At 50.2% G+C, this 13,102-nt stretch overlaps 1 protein-coding gene across 1 annotated transcript in view; it reads right to left on the bottom strand.

Moving 5' to 3' along the window:
• The window catches only part of MYT1 (myelin transcription factor 1), a 59,699-nt gene that overhangs the window by 46,422 nt on the left and 175 nt on the right, over positions 1-13,102 (bottom strand). The gene's annotated exons all lie outside the window — the stretch shown is intronic.

A 13,102-nucleotide genomic window follows, 5' to 3' on the forward strand; every position in this document is an offset into this window, starting at 1 on the left:
CCTGTTTCTCTGCATCAGCCAGCACCACAAGAGCTGAAGCCCTGTGCACCCACGATGCAGGGAAGCAAATGAGGCTGCAGTCTCTCCTCATTAAGAGCAATATTCATGCTCCAGTGTTCATGGCCAGTTAATAAGACTTTCTATTAGAGTATTTTTTCTTTTTCTACTAAGTGGCAGCAGCACAGTACACAGCACTGCAGAGGGTATAAAAGGTGTTTTTCACCTTCCATCCTTGTACCACTTGTATACTGTTCAAGAGAGGAACAAAAGCTGTGTGCCCAGAGCAGCGCTGCTGTCTGCACAGGGTTCTTAAGTATTGATCAAAAAGATTAAAGAGTGAACACTGTTCAACATCCCATTTTCCCCCAGCTCCGTGGGGGAGCTGTCAAAGCACAAAGCTGCTCTAAGTGTGGCAAGCAAGGCCGCCAACAAGAGGTGAAACAAAGCACTGAGGTTCTCCACCACAGAATCCCTTTGGTGTCTCCAAGGCCCAGGGCAGCAAAAGGGCCTGGAAAAGCTCTCAGGCAATGCAGACCCCTCTCTAAGGCAAGAGCAAGACCTGAGCCATGGACTTCTTTGCCTCCTGCCTTTCTCCTGCCAGACACTAAGTGTGAGTGTTCCTACTGCGACTGGAGGAACTTCACTGACACAGCTGATCAATTCCTCTCCAAATATACCTGAGTCTGAAGGAAAAGAAAAATAATAATATTAAAGAAGAAAATAAAATACCAAGCAAACCCTGGCTTATCACTTGCAAATGATGAGTGCCAGCATCCTCCCCTTCTGCCAGGCTTATTCACAGCATGGATCACTCCTGCCCCTGGCTTAATCTCCAGCATCCATCCTTTTATGCACTCAGAGGGAGCTCTGCCCAGCCACACTCATGTGCTGTGCCCAGCACATGTGCAAACAGGCGTGTAAGGTGTCAGGCTTGCAGGAAAGCATCTCCCAGAAACATGATGTTGCTTCTTTCTTCTTGCACATTTCCCTCATTTTTTTGTTCTAATTTGGCTTTCCTGGTAGTTTCTCTATTCCACAAAAGCCAAATGCAAACCTCGTCCCTTAATCTCCAAAACAGCAGCTCACTGCTGAGAAAATAATATAGATGTAACTTCCAGCATCACACACTTTCTTTTCCATTTATATGCAAATGACGACCTTTCACCCAAGCTGTCTCAAAGAAGTATTTCCTTAAAAATGCAAATAGCATGTTGCAGGCAGTTACTCTGGCTGAGTCTTTCTTATATTATTATTATTATTTCTTTTAACCTTACCAGCACTGTAAAACACAACAGCTAAACTGCACCCCAGCAATAATTACTTTTCATACCAAATTGAAAGCCTCCGTGGAGCCGACATGTCGAAACACCAGCAGGAGAATTCAGCGCAGATAAATTCTTAGAGATGGTTTTGGATAAGCTTGTCTTGGGCCGCTGGGAAGGAAGCAGCTCCAAGACATGCTGCTGCTGAAGGAAAAGACCTGACGGCTCAGGGTGAGGTTACAAGAGCATCTCCGGTCTTGTAAAACCCTTCCCACGGGGCTGCTGATGCGCAGGAGCCCTCAGGAAGGGCCAAACCACCTGTGCAAGTGGGCTGAGCACAGCAGGCACGAGGAGAACGTCCACTGGCAGTGCCAGTGTTGGACAGGGGTGTCCTGCCCCACCCACGGTGGTCTGGGAAGACCTTTAGGGTCGTGTGTGCGCTTTGTACCTGTGCTGTGCAAAGGGGCTGCAGGGAAACATCAGGACTCCTGGGCCTGAAGGTGAACAGTGACAAGAGTGGCTAAAGAAGAGGCCGGTGAGGAAGCAGCCACAATGAGATAAATGCACTCAGAGGAACAAACGACAGTAGAGGATTTCAACTCCAAGACTCCTCTAGTTCACCTCTATTTCTCCCAGCTGGTGGGAGAAGGGTAAACCTCTAGGGAGAGCAGCATAGTGCTGATTCCATCTCCACCATGGCAGCAGCCACCACACCAGCACTATGTGCATCTCCCCACCCGTGGGGATGGGGACAGGGTTGTCCCCCCAGACTGGTAGCATGACCCCACCCCAACAAGTTGAAGGGTGAAAGGAGGCATCAGCAACTGCTGAAACCAAAGCCTTCCCTTCCTCACAGCTGCTCTAGGCCCGCACAGGGAGGTACTCCAAGCAGAGATGGATGTCAAAACAGACTGAGTTGGATGCGTTGATCCGGCTCAGGTATTTGACACGCTGCATCCAAACTGCTCTATCATTAGTTTGGAAATCAAGAGGGAAGAGGAAGAGAGAGCCCAAGCACTGTGCTTTCAGAGGAGGGTACGCTGGGTACAGAGGAGGCACGCTGAGGGAAAGCCAAACGTAAAGAGCAAAGGTAATAAATCGGGTTCTTCACATACAGAAATAGCAAGGAAGAAAAGCCAGTTAAAAACAACCTTCCTGGGACAGGGCAGCACAGGGTTCAGCTAAGTACCTGCTTCTGAAAATTTCCAGAGCATGTAGTGAGAGTAGAAGAAACCTCTACCATTTTAGTCATCCATAGATTTAGCTGTCAATGATTTGAGTTTCCTTCTGGGCTCCAAACCTCTGGAGCTGCCCCAGTGTTGACTGTCGTAGGCAAAGTGAATTTGAATCTGTGGTGGGACCTTACCCTCAGCCTCATAGATTCTAGACAAAAACAGAACTGCAAAAAAACCCACAATAGCTAAAACAAAAACCCCACATTATTTCTGCTCAACATTGGCCCAAGTTGGGCACACAGAGGGGTTTGAGGGACACAAATCGTCTTGTCCCCAGCACAGGACTGGGGCCCATCAACAGTGTTTGCTCAAGCAAGTGGATTTCTGGCAGGGATTTCTACCACATGTGACACCAGGTCAGGCAGAGGAGGGAGAAGCTGCCTGGAAGAGCCAGGGAAGGGGTTGGCAGCGCCTCTGATGCAAAGTTAGATGACTAAATGGGCTACTTCCCAGCTGCCAGCTTGTCTTTATGATATTAAACCTTTCCTCTCTGCTGCCATATAAGAAGTGAAAAGTTGACACGTAAGCGTGTGTCATATGGAGTCAGGGAGACAGAAGCAATAAGGCATAAAAGGAGGTGAGATCATCGTGCAACAACAACTCCCCTGGGGTACGAGGCAGCTTTGCTCAGCGCCCGCTGGCTCCCGGCTCCCACCAGCACCCCCTCCCATGGCATGGGCCCAGCACACTCAAAACAGAGCCCATTCCCTCACTGAGCCCCCCAGATCAGGGGCACACACAGGGTGTCCCACTGCCCACTATGAAATAAGGCAATTAACGGCTTCTGAAGGGTCAGCTTATTAAACAGGAGTCTCTGCCAGCCAGAGTGTCCCAGCCCCCCAGGATTATTGCTGCTGAATAGGGTGGTTGCTGTGCACTGCTTGCCTGAAGAGGAGAATCATCAAATATGTTAAGTTTATAGCCCTGCTGGCACTGCTCGGAGCACTCCTGCAGGCTCCTGTAATTGAAATTAAATAGAGACAAGTGATACCTTTCTGTCCTTCCCACAGCCTTCGCTTGCTTGGGAATACAACTCAGGGAGAACAAGGAGGAGGGATGAGGCAGCAGCTGGACACCCATGGGCACTGCTCTCAGAGCAGCTTTCATCCCCACTTCCAGCCTCTTGCACAGGCTGAGCCCGCTGTGCTGCACTGGTTTTGTCCCAGAACTGAGCCAGGAGCGGAGAAAACCCCCAGTCCCCAGCAGTGCAGTCATGCCTGGGCCCCACAGCCAAGGATCAGCTCATATCCCGTGAGTCAGAAGTTTCTCTCCCCTCCAAATCATTTTCTCCCAATCCTCCCCTTTCCAGCAGGGAGTCCTTGCTCTCCTCAGCAGTGCTCCCTGCTCAGTGGGTGAGCTCAGCAGGAGCAGCCAACCTGCCAGAGCCACCTGCCTCCCCAGCAGCCAGGAAGCTGCTCCATGATGGGAGGGAGCTGAAAGTTTCTAGGGAATGTGAGAGAGAAGCTGACAACTCCGTGCTCTGCTGAAACACTGCAGGCGGAGTTAACTGTTTCAAATGTCATTTTTTTTAAAGCAACAACATTGCTCCCAGGCACTATTTTTTTTTTACTTTTTTTTTTTTTTTTTTTTTTTTTTAGTTTTTAATAAAAAATAAAATGGAGCAGCTCTCTCCAGAAGGCTATTTAATCCTCTCCTGTCACTTGTGTTCTTGGAGAGCGCATTTCTCTGGGCAAAAGCAGCGAGTTACTCGCTGACTAATTACATCAAAATATTGAGGGCAACAAACAAACCTTTAACTCCACTTGCCAGAAGCTCGCTAGATGCAAAGCTTCGGAATTATGGAAGAGAAGCGTATGCAAAAGCAGGAGAAGTTGGGACCTCAGATGTGCTCATGGCAACATCAAATTTCAGAGGGATGAATTAACTGTGCCACTCTGCAGAGCCTCTCAAGTTGGGCTAACTTTGGTCAAGATAGCTTTACCTGGAATCTCACCCACCCAACAGTTTTGATTTCTTACAAATCAAGATTTCATTTTTCCTTTATCAGGGAAGGGAATTCATTTATTTTCCTCTCATTCCCGCACACACACTTGGATTTTGGGTACAGCAAGGACCAAACACATGTGCACCAGGAAGGCTCTTTTTAGGCTTCAAGCCCCATTAGAAGGTAGTTTTTGGCTTAAATCAGGCAACTTCTTTCAAAGCCCATCTGACACCTTCACTTATCCCAGCAGCACAGTGGAGCAACCTCTACTTGGGACATAATGTCACAGACCCAACCTCTCCCTGCCCCAAAACTTTCACCAGACATTCAGTCAATAGGATTTCAGCTTTGAAATCCTTCCCATCACCCTGCATTGGCCATACAGCCAAAATGGGGAAAACCAGTGATGAAAGAGGAAAGCCTAATTCTGCATTTAGGCTTCTGATGGGCTTCTAAGAGGGTTTGGATGTCCAAGAGCTGAAACAGGTGACTTAAATGCAAGCTTTGGCCCCAAACTCATGACTGCTAGACAGCCATCGCATTCCAGCCCCCAGAGCTGCCTCTCCCAGGCTGGGCAGCACTAGGAGCAGGGAAAGGCTCCAGTTCTGAAAATGTGGGTTAACCAAAGGCAGCTGCTGGGGAGGCTTCTCTGCACTGTGTGGGTATTTTTACACTCACATAATGAGGCACTTCCCACAAACCTTAACCAGCCACACTTAAGGAGCCCAGTGACAGGCGCAAGTTATTCAACATCAGATTGTTGGTTTCAAGGGATTGCTTAAAAAAGAAAAAAAGAAAAATAAAATTCAAAAGTGCTTAGAGTGTCATCTATAGATTTTTCCGGCAATACCCTGGTTTTTAAATACTGTGTGCATGAAAGCTCTCCCAGAGCCATCTCTTGTACCTTCTAATAATATTCACCAGGGGATCCTCCTAATGCGGGGTTTGAATCCATTGCTGCTGAATACACCTGACTCTTGACCTGCAGGGAGGGTTCAGGTAAAAGTGTCCGTGAGCTGCTGCTCAGAGAGACGATTACAGTCCTCAGCATCGATCAGAAAGGTTCTGATTGCACCCACAAGGAGCAAGAGGCTTCCCCAAAACTGGCAGAGAGCTGACTTGCAGATACTGTCCTAGGGAGAGCCACGCACCTGCCAAAGAGTTTCAAGCAAAGGAACGAAGAAACCCGACTCTCTGCTGCAGTTTATATTTAATTAGAGGAAAGGCAGCTTACGCAGCAGTTTCGGAAACATATTGTCTTACAGCATATTGGATATTTGTATCTTAACAGCTCGACATCGATTTCTTTTATGTAAAGGAAGAGGGGGGAAGAGCACCGCGTGCCCTAAGTTGTGTAAGCTCCAAAGAGACGCCTGTACCGCTTGGACTAATGTTTAGAGTAATCAAAGGCGTGAGCTCATGTATTATGGATGGGAACGAGAGTTTTCAGTCTTCTGCAAAAAGGAATCTCCAGCGTTTGGTATTTTGTTAGCAGCCTGGCACCATATGGCTCTCCCCTGCTGATATTCTTTCACACCAGAACTTTATGTTCAGATGCTTTAGTTAATATTTTACCCAGCAAGCATAAACAAGATGCAAAGATTGCAGTCGACAGCAACCTCCTCTTAAACCATATACCCACGTTAATAGCGAAGGCTTCTTTCAGCAAGTACTTTACTGAACACATGCCTGGCTTCATTTTTTCCTTAGGGGTCCAAGCTGGGCCATTTACTTTAACTGCCTTCCCATCAAACAAAATGCAAGCAGCAAAACCAAGAAGGATGTTTTCACTCCCTCTGTACGCTGTTTCCTGGCTGGTTCAAGGCAGCCCTGGATGAGTGCAGGTGACACACACATGCCAGTTGTATTTGTCTACAAAGTTGTATTTGTCTCTGCTTCTGTATCATTTCAGCCTAAATTTTATCTTGGAAAGGCAGTGTTTTTCTCATTCTCCCCTCCTGAAGCAGGGATGGAGCCTCAGGCAAAGCTCCCAGCCTTCGGGGAAGCCTCACCCAGGCACCAACACCCTAAACTGACCAAGACCAACATGCATTCAACTCCGTGACCAAGATTCGTGCTTCCCCCCACCAAGTTAGACCCAGAACCACTTTGGAAAACTGCAGCTTTGAGATCTGGCTCTAAATGTTACACTTAAATTCCCCCCACACACCCCCACCCTCCAATATTCTTATTAGCCTTTAATATTCTTAAAACAAATAGGACCTAACAGATGTCTTTTCAGCCTGCACTCTTATTAATGAGAATATTGTAAGAATGGAAATCAGGTCACAAATGTTTAATACTTTGTTTAAAAAGTCTTCAGCTTCTTTAAAGAGTTCCACTAATCCCAACATGACAGATGTACAAGGCAGTTTTGCTTGGGGCAGATTAAAATTCTCGCTCTGATTTGCTCTTTCATTTGGTCTGATTAAAATAACATTGCGATTTTTTTTTAACGTGCTGACTTCAAAATAAAAAAGGAAAGAATAAAAAGTGACCAGTAAAGGCCAGCATGATCACAATAAAAGCAAATTTATTGTTGTTAAGATAAAAAAAAAAAGGCAAGAGAATAGGAATGGGGGGACAGCCAGCTCATACCCAGGTTAACATTAAAGCTCTGTGTTAAAGATGAAAGGGGAACCTTTCCAAACTATGTTCTTCCATTTGAAAGTGTTTATTAATCTATTCTCTCTGAAGCAAAAAGTTCAATGAAAGACAAAGATCAAAAGTATTTAAATTTAGGTGAAAATTATTTTTTTCCTCTTTTTCTTTTTTCCCCCCAAAACCAAACCAAACTGAAAAGCAGAGCATTGCAGAGCATGGCACTTCAGTATTCTTCCCTGAGACTGAGATTTGCTGGAAATAGCCCAGCTGATAGGACAAGGCAATCTTGGCCACCCTTTCCACAAACGAACTATGCTGGGAATTCCCCATTTCTCTTTCTTGACTTCCTTTCACACCAGGCCACCCTTCCCTGGGCCAGCTTTCCCAGCTACCTTCCTTTCCTTGCTGTTCCAAAACACATCAGGCATCCGAGTCACACACGAATGTGTGCGTGGCAGTTGGCACACCGGGATGCTCTGATGGGAGAAGCAGAGGAGCAGCGTGCTGGGATAAAGCCCCAGCCACGCTCCCAGCCCATATCCTCTCCCCACATTCACCTGTAAACAAGCCAGAGCCACGCCTAGAGTTTCCCACTTGGATCTGCCCAAAACCAGCCACAGTTCCCAGTGCCGGGTCCATCCAGGACACTGCTGGACCAGTTTCCTGCCTCATCAAAGGCTCCTGTAGCATGGAGGGAGGCATGGCTTTAAAAAGCAGCCAGTGCTGTTCAAAATACAGCCCCTCAGAGGACAAACTCCTGCTTAAAGAGACCGAGACTACACACCGAGATCCCAGTCTGGACCTCTCCAGCCCAGAAACCTTCTCTGCCTCCCCATCCCCTCCTGCAAGCCCACAGCAAAGCCTCACAGAAGCACTGTCAGGATCAATTACCTCAACAGTAGAAAATCACTAGTTTTGTTTTCTATATTTAGCCATTTTTCCTTACAACTCCAGCTTGTGCCTTCTATAAAAGAGTCCACAGAAAATCCACAATGTTAAAAGTTTCTGAGGATCTGCTCCGTTCTGGTGATTTTTAACATTTACAGCCTTTAAACATACGTGCTCAACACATGCTCGTGCTCCTGAGATGTCCTCACCTCAGTGCCCACCTCCAGCTATTCCCAAGGCAGAAACAACCTCCCTCCCACACCAGATACTGTGAGAAAGCAGCTTGGGGAAGACAAGGGGTGCCCTCCTGGGCTGCTGCTCCCGTGCAGAGGAAGTCCACGGAACCTGAATGGGAAGGAGATGCTTGGAAACTGCTCTTCACCTTCCATGTCTCAGCCCTGTCCCAAAGGGCCAAACCACGACACAGGCTGCTCCCAGCAAAGCAGATCCTGAACTCTCCAACACTGCACTTTCAGGAATTCCCTTGGACAGATTAACCTGCCGAGAGGGGGAACTTGCTTCCTCCAAATATGCACCCATAAAGCCCTTTTTCTCCTTGGTGAAAATATTTGTGGGGAGCAGGAAATGACAGATTTCTCTCCCCCCTTCTGAAGGGAGCAGAAGAGATGTCCCAGCCCTGCTCTTGCCATTACTCATGACCTGGCTCTCAGATCCCAAAGAAGAAATCTCATGTGAACTCATTTCATTCCTGGAGCAAGGTGTTTTGAGGCATTTCTCCACCCCAGAAACTTTTCACACCCTGCGCTTACTACCTCACCTCTCTGTTCACACCAGGATTCTCCTCTCTAAGGATTGGCCTGTGGATCAAACTTCTACTTTGCAAAGGTAAACAGCCTCAGAAGTGATACAGAATATTTTACAATGGGAAGTTTCACACAATCCAGCCTTAAGGATGTCAGACACCAGTGGACCCTGCACCACATACCAAGGAGAACAGCATGTGTACAGAGATGGTGGAGTTATTCTTTGTAGAAACCAGTAAAATCCAGGATAAAGACTGAAAAAGTGGGAAGAAAAGGTGGAAAGAGTGAGGTTTCCTGACAGCAACTTCTGCCCTGTCAAAACTCCCGAAATACCTGGGAACTTAGAGGCTGTTAATGGTAGTTAATGCCAGACTGATAATCCCTTTCACACAGCTGCTAGCTCCCAAAAAGCCAAATAAACCTGGAGTCTGAGGCCACCTTGGTCTCCCCTCTGAGTGTCAGCATGCACAGCCAGGGAGCAAACAGCATCTGCACAACAAATAACCCAAAGAGGGGGGTTGTTGGGGGAAGAAGAGGAACACACAGCAGTGTATTCTCAGCTCTGGAAGTTTTTACAGCGTGGATCCTCCATGCTCGGCTCCCGCGTATGAGAAAGAGGAACAGCTACAAAGCCACAGCTACAAAGGAGACTGCCTTTTCATTAAGGGAAGAGCTCTAGCAACTAAGCCACACAGTTTACAGCTGTAAAAATAAGCCCTTCCATTTACAGATTGACACACACACACAAAGCAAAAGGGAGAGCGGGTCCTGTCCCCCACTTTGCCATTAAACTCTCACGTCTGACTTCCCAGCGGTAAGGAGATGCTTCCCCGCCCCTCCCTCCCCTTCCCACGCCTCATTTCATGTTTTCTGGGAAGCCCAGCCCAGCCGCGGCTCCAGACTTTACTGTAAACCTGCCGCTTCCCATTCCTTGCTCTGCTTTCGGGGGGCAGAGGGTTCCCCCAAACTTTAGAGTGGGGATGGCATCATCCCTTACAAAATAAGCCCCACCCGAGGTTGTGAAAGGAGAGCTTTACCCTCTGCTGGAGCTAGAGACCGTTTTGCATTGCACAGACTGATTTCTGAGGTTCAGGAGTATAACCTCTCCTGCTCTCCTCAAGCCCTGATGCCAAACCATGGGGGGTTTCAGGGAGGGAGAAGAGTTCATATTCCTGAGCTCTAAAGCTGTGTCATTCAGCCTGTTCCGGGTGTATTGCTGACTTAGGGTGCACTGCTCCCCCCAAAGCCCAAGAAGAGCAGCGTGTCCCATCCAGAACCCAAGTTTGGAGGCAGCATCCCAAAGCCGAGCCTTCCGGGGGGGGGACGGACGGGGGAAGTTTAGCACCGTCTGCTAAAATGGCAGCTGCTCTGACGCCGAGCTACGTCTTGCGAAGTCAGCCCTGCCCTCATCATCATCATCATCATCATCATCATCATCTGACTGCCAGGATCCGCTGCCGCCCCGCTCCGGCTCCCGGGGCTCTGCGGGACGGGGCAGGGGACACGCAGAGCGGGGGCTTCGCCTGCCCCTGCCCACCCTCAGCCCCCCAGTTTGCGGCTCCCGGTTGCTGGGGACAGTCCCGGCCCCGCTGGGGGAATCTCCGCCTGGAAGGCACCTGGGCTCGCTGTGCACCCCCCCCTTCCCTCCCACCCCAGCCTGGGGACATGCTCGGGTACAGCCCAGCTCTCTAAAACAAGAGCGAGGGAATGTGGGGGAGCAGCCCTCCAGCCTCCGGGCTGCTCTCCTCTTCTCCCTGTCCCCCCAGCCCTGGGGACAAGGGTGATTCCCGGGGCAAAGGGACCGGGCGCCGAATAGCTCGGACCGAGTGGGAGTGGAGGTGGGGAGAGAAAGGGGAACGTTTGGGCTCTGCAGGGAAGGAGTTCTCGCCCGCTTCCAGCCCAGGAATTGCCCGAAGTGGAGGAGGCACCTCATCCCAAAGCCACCCTTGGCAGTGACCCTAAGCACCGTCCCGCAGCGGTGGCTCCTCCAGCCGGGCCAAGCCCCGGGGGTCCCCACGGCAGGTGCTCCCAGGAGGACGTGGCGAGAGGAGTTTCTGACTTTCCTACAGCGGCGCCGCTGCTCCCTCTCCCCACGAGAGTTGCCGCGGGCCGGCGGTGACCCTGTGGGGGAAGGGGATGCGGATTCGCGGTCCCTTCCCCCGGGACTGAGCAGGAGACAAGCGGGACTGCCTGCCCAGACCCCTCCTGGACGGGACCCCAGCTAAGTCGCCACCCTCGACCGCGGCCGCCCACCCCCGGCGGGGTCGGTACTCCCTCTGTAACAGCACCCCGGGGCAGAGCTGGACCTGCCGTTCCGGGGGTACAAGGACCCCAATTCCGCCGGGACACAGGAGGCAACTCTGATCTGCTTTCTAGGAAGGGAAAAAAACCAACTTTCAGGAGTTTCCCTACTCCTTGTGCGACGGGGATCCCACAGAACAACATCACTTGGGAAGAAAAAAAAAAAAAAAAGAAAAGGGAAAAAAAAAGGAAAAAGCTAAAAAGGAAAACCAAGTTCTCCTTGTTTTTCCCGAGGCAGGAAAAGAAGGGGAGGGGAGGGAAGACGGCAGGCAGGTTTGAAGGAGCCGAAGGGGACAAGTTATGCCCGGGTTTCCCGGCCGTAGCAGCCGGCGCTGGTTTGTGCCTTGCAACACGCGCCTGCTCCAATCTGCGCCGCTCGGGAACAATAAACAGGATCATACAAAGAAGTAGAAAGGCGGCATCTTTGCTTCTGGTTTCTATGACAGCATCAGAGGGAGACAAACCAACTATAAACTCTAATTCCTAGATTCCTCCCCCCCACCCCCCCGCCCGCCCCAAACTCCCTTTTGTCTGCCATTAATTAAAGTGGCCATATGGAAAAGGCTGATAATAACAGCAGATGAGCCAACGAGAGAGAGAGGGAAAGAAAGAAAAAAAAAAATAACTAAAAGTAGCGGCAGGGCGATGGCGAGGGTTTAGCCGGGGCTTTTTGCACTTGTTTTCAGCGGCTCTTCGGAGCGAGGGGGCTCAACAATAGCAGGAGAAGAGCGGCTGTCCCCCGCACCACTGTCCGGCCCGCTCGGGGGAGGGGGGTGAGAGGGCAGCCTGCCCCCTCCCCTGCCCGGCTCCGGGGAGGTTGGCATGCCCCAAGCCTCCTGCTCCGAGAGGGCTGATCCCCACGACCTGCTCTTTCCCCTCGGAGGGTGCCGAGACCCCCTTTTGGGGCCCCCTCCCCGAGGAGGGTTGATCCTACCCGCCGGCAAACTGCGCCCCAAACTCAGCCTAACTCGCCGGGGTCGATCGCAAGCACATCCTCAGGCACCAACCCCCTGCCCCTCGCTCTCTCCCCAAATTACCCACGCAACAACAACGGCAACAAACTTTGCTAAAATTGATAAAGAGATTAGCCAAGCAAAGCCTCTTCCGAGCAAGCTAAAAATAAGAACACGCAGATTTCTGTCGTGGTCAACGTATAGAGAGAAATCCGCAAACATGGCACACTTCCCTTGTGCCTCGCTGCTATAAATAGAGAACTCTAAAGTAGGCAATATTTGGAAAGAAGAGAGGGGGAGCGGAAAAGAAAAAAAAATAGGAGAAAAAAAATAAAAGTCTGGCAGTGTCAGGAGCGAGCAGCCGCCGGCGAGGGGAGCGGGAGGCCGCCAGCCCTCCGAACCTGCCTCCCCGTGCGAGGGGTCCGCGGGGCTCCCCAGAGCCCCAGGAGTGCGGAGCTGCGGACTTGGGCTGGAGTTTTTGCAGGAAGGGGGCTGGGGGTGTGGGGGGAGCCCGGGGAGGGACGCGCGGAGCCCCGGTCCCGCGCCCGGCCGTCAGCACCTCCGAGAGCTCCGCGGCCGCGGGGCCGCCGCCGCCGGCGCAAACTCCTCCCGGCGCCCGGGAGCGTCTTCTGCTAACACCTCCCTCCTGATAAACATCCACCGATCTCGCGGTTCACAAACCCGGCAAGCATCCTCTTCCAGAAATATTCAGAAAGTTTCCCGGTTGAATGCGACGTTGTGCTTTTTTTTTGTTTTTCTTTTCCTTTTAGTAAATCTCCTCCTTTCTCATCTTATTCAACCTCTTTTCAGTCAGAAGCATAACATGTCCACTAGCGTCTCGCATCCGGCGAGAGAGCGAGCGAGCAAAGATGGACCTAGGAGCATGATGATCATCATAAAAATCCCCTCGGTTCTCCAGTGCAATTTTCAAAACAACAACCCAGCCTTCGTGCTGTAAAGGCGAAACGCCTGCGTCTGTTTACATCAACTGTGAGCTCCGAAAGCCTTTCCCCTCTGTCTCAATCCAAGGGAGGGGAGGGGAGGGGAAAAAAAAAAAAAAAAAAAAAGAGAAAAAAAAAAAAAAAAAAAAAAAAAGCCAGCTTTATCTGCTTTTGTCAGCGAAAAAACAAAATATTAATTTACCTTCCCC

The sequence above is a fragment of the Lepidothrix coronata genome, unplaced genomic scaffold, assembly GCF_001604755.1.
Source record: "Lepidothrix coronata isolate B3197 unplaced genomic scaffold, Lepidothrix_coronata-1.0 Scaffold212, whole genome shotgun sequence".
NCBI classification, from domain to species: domain Eukaryota; kingdom Metazoa; phylum Chordata; class Aves; order Passeriformes; family Pipridae; genus Lepidothrix; species Lepidothrix coronata.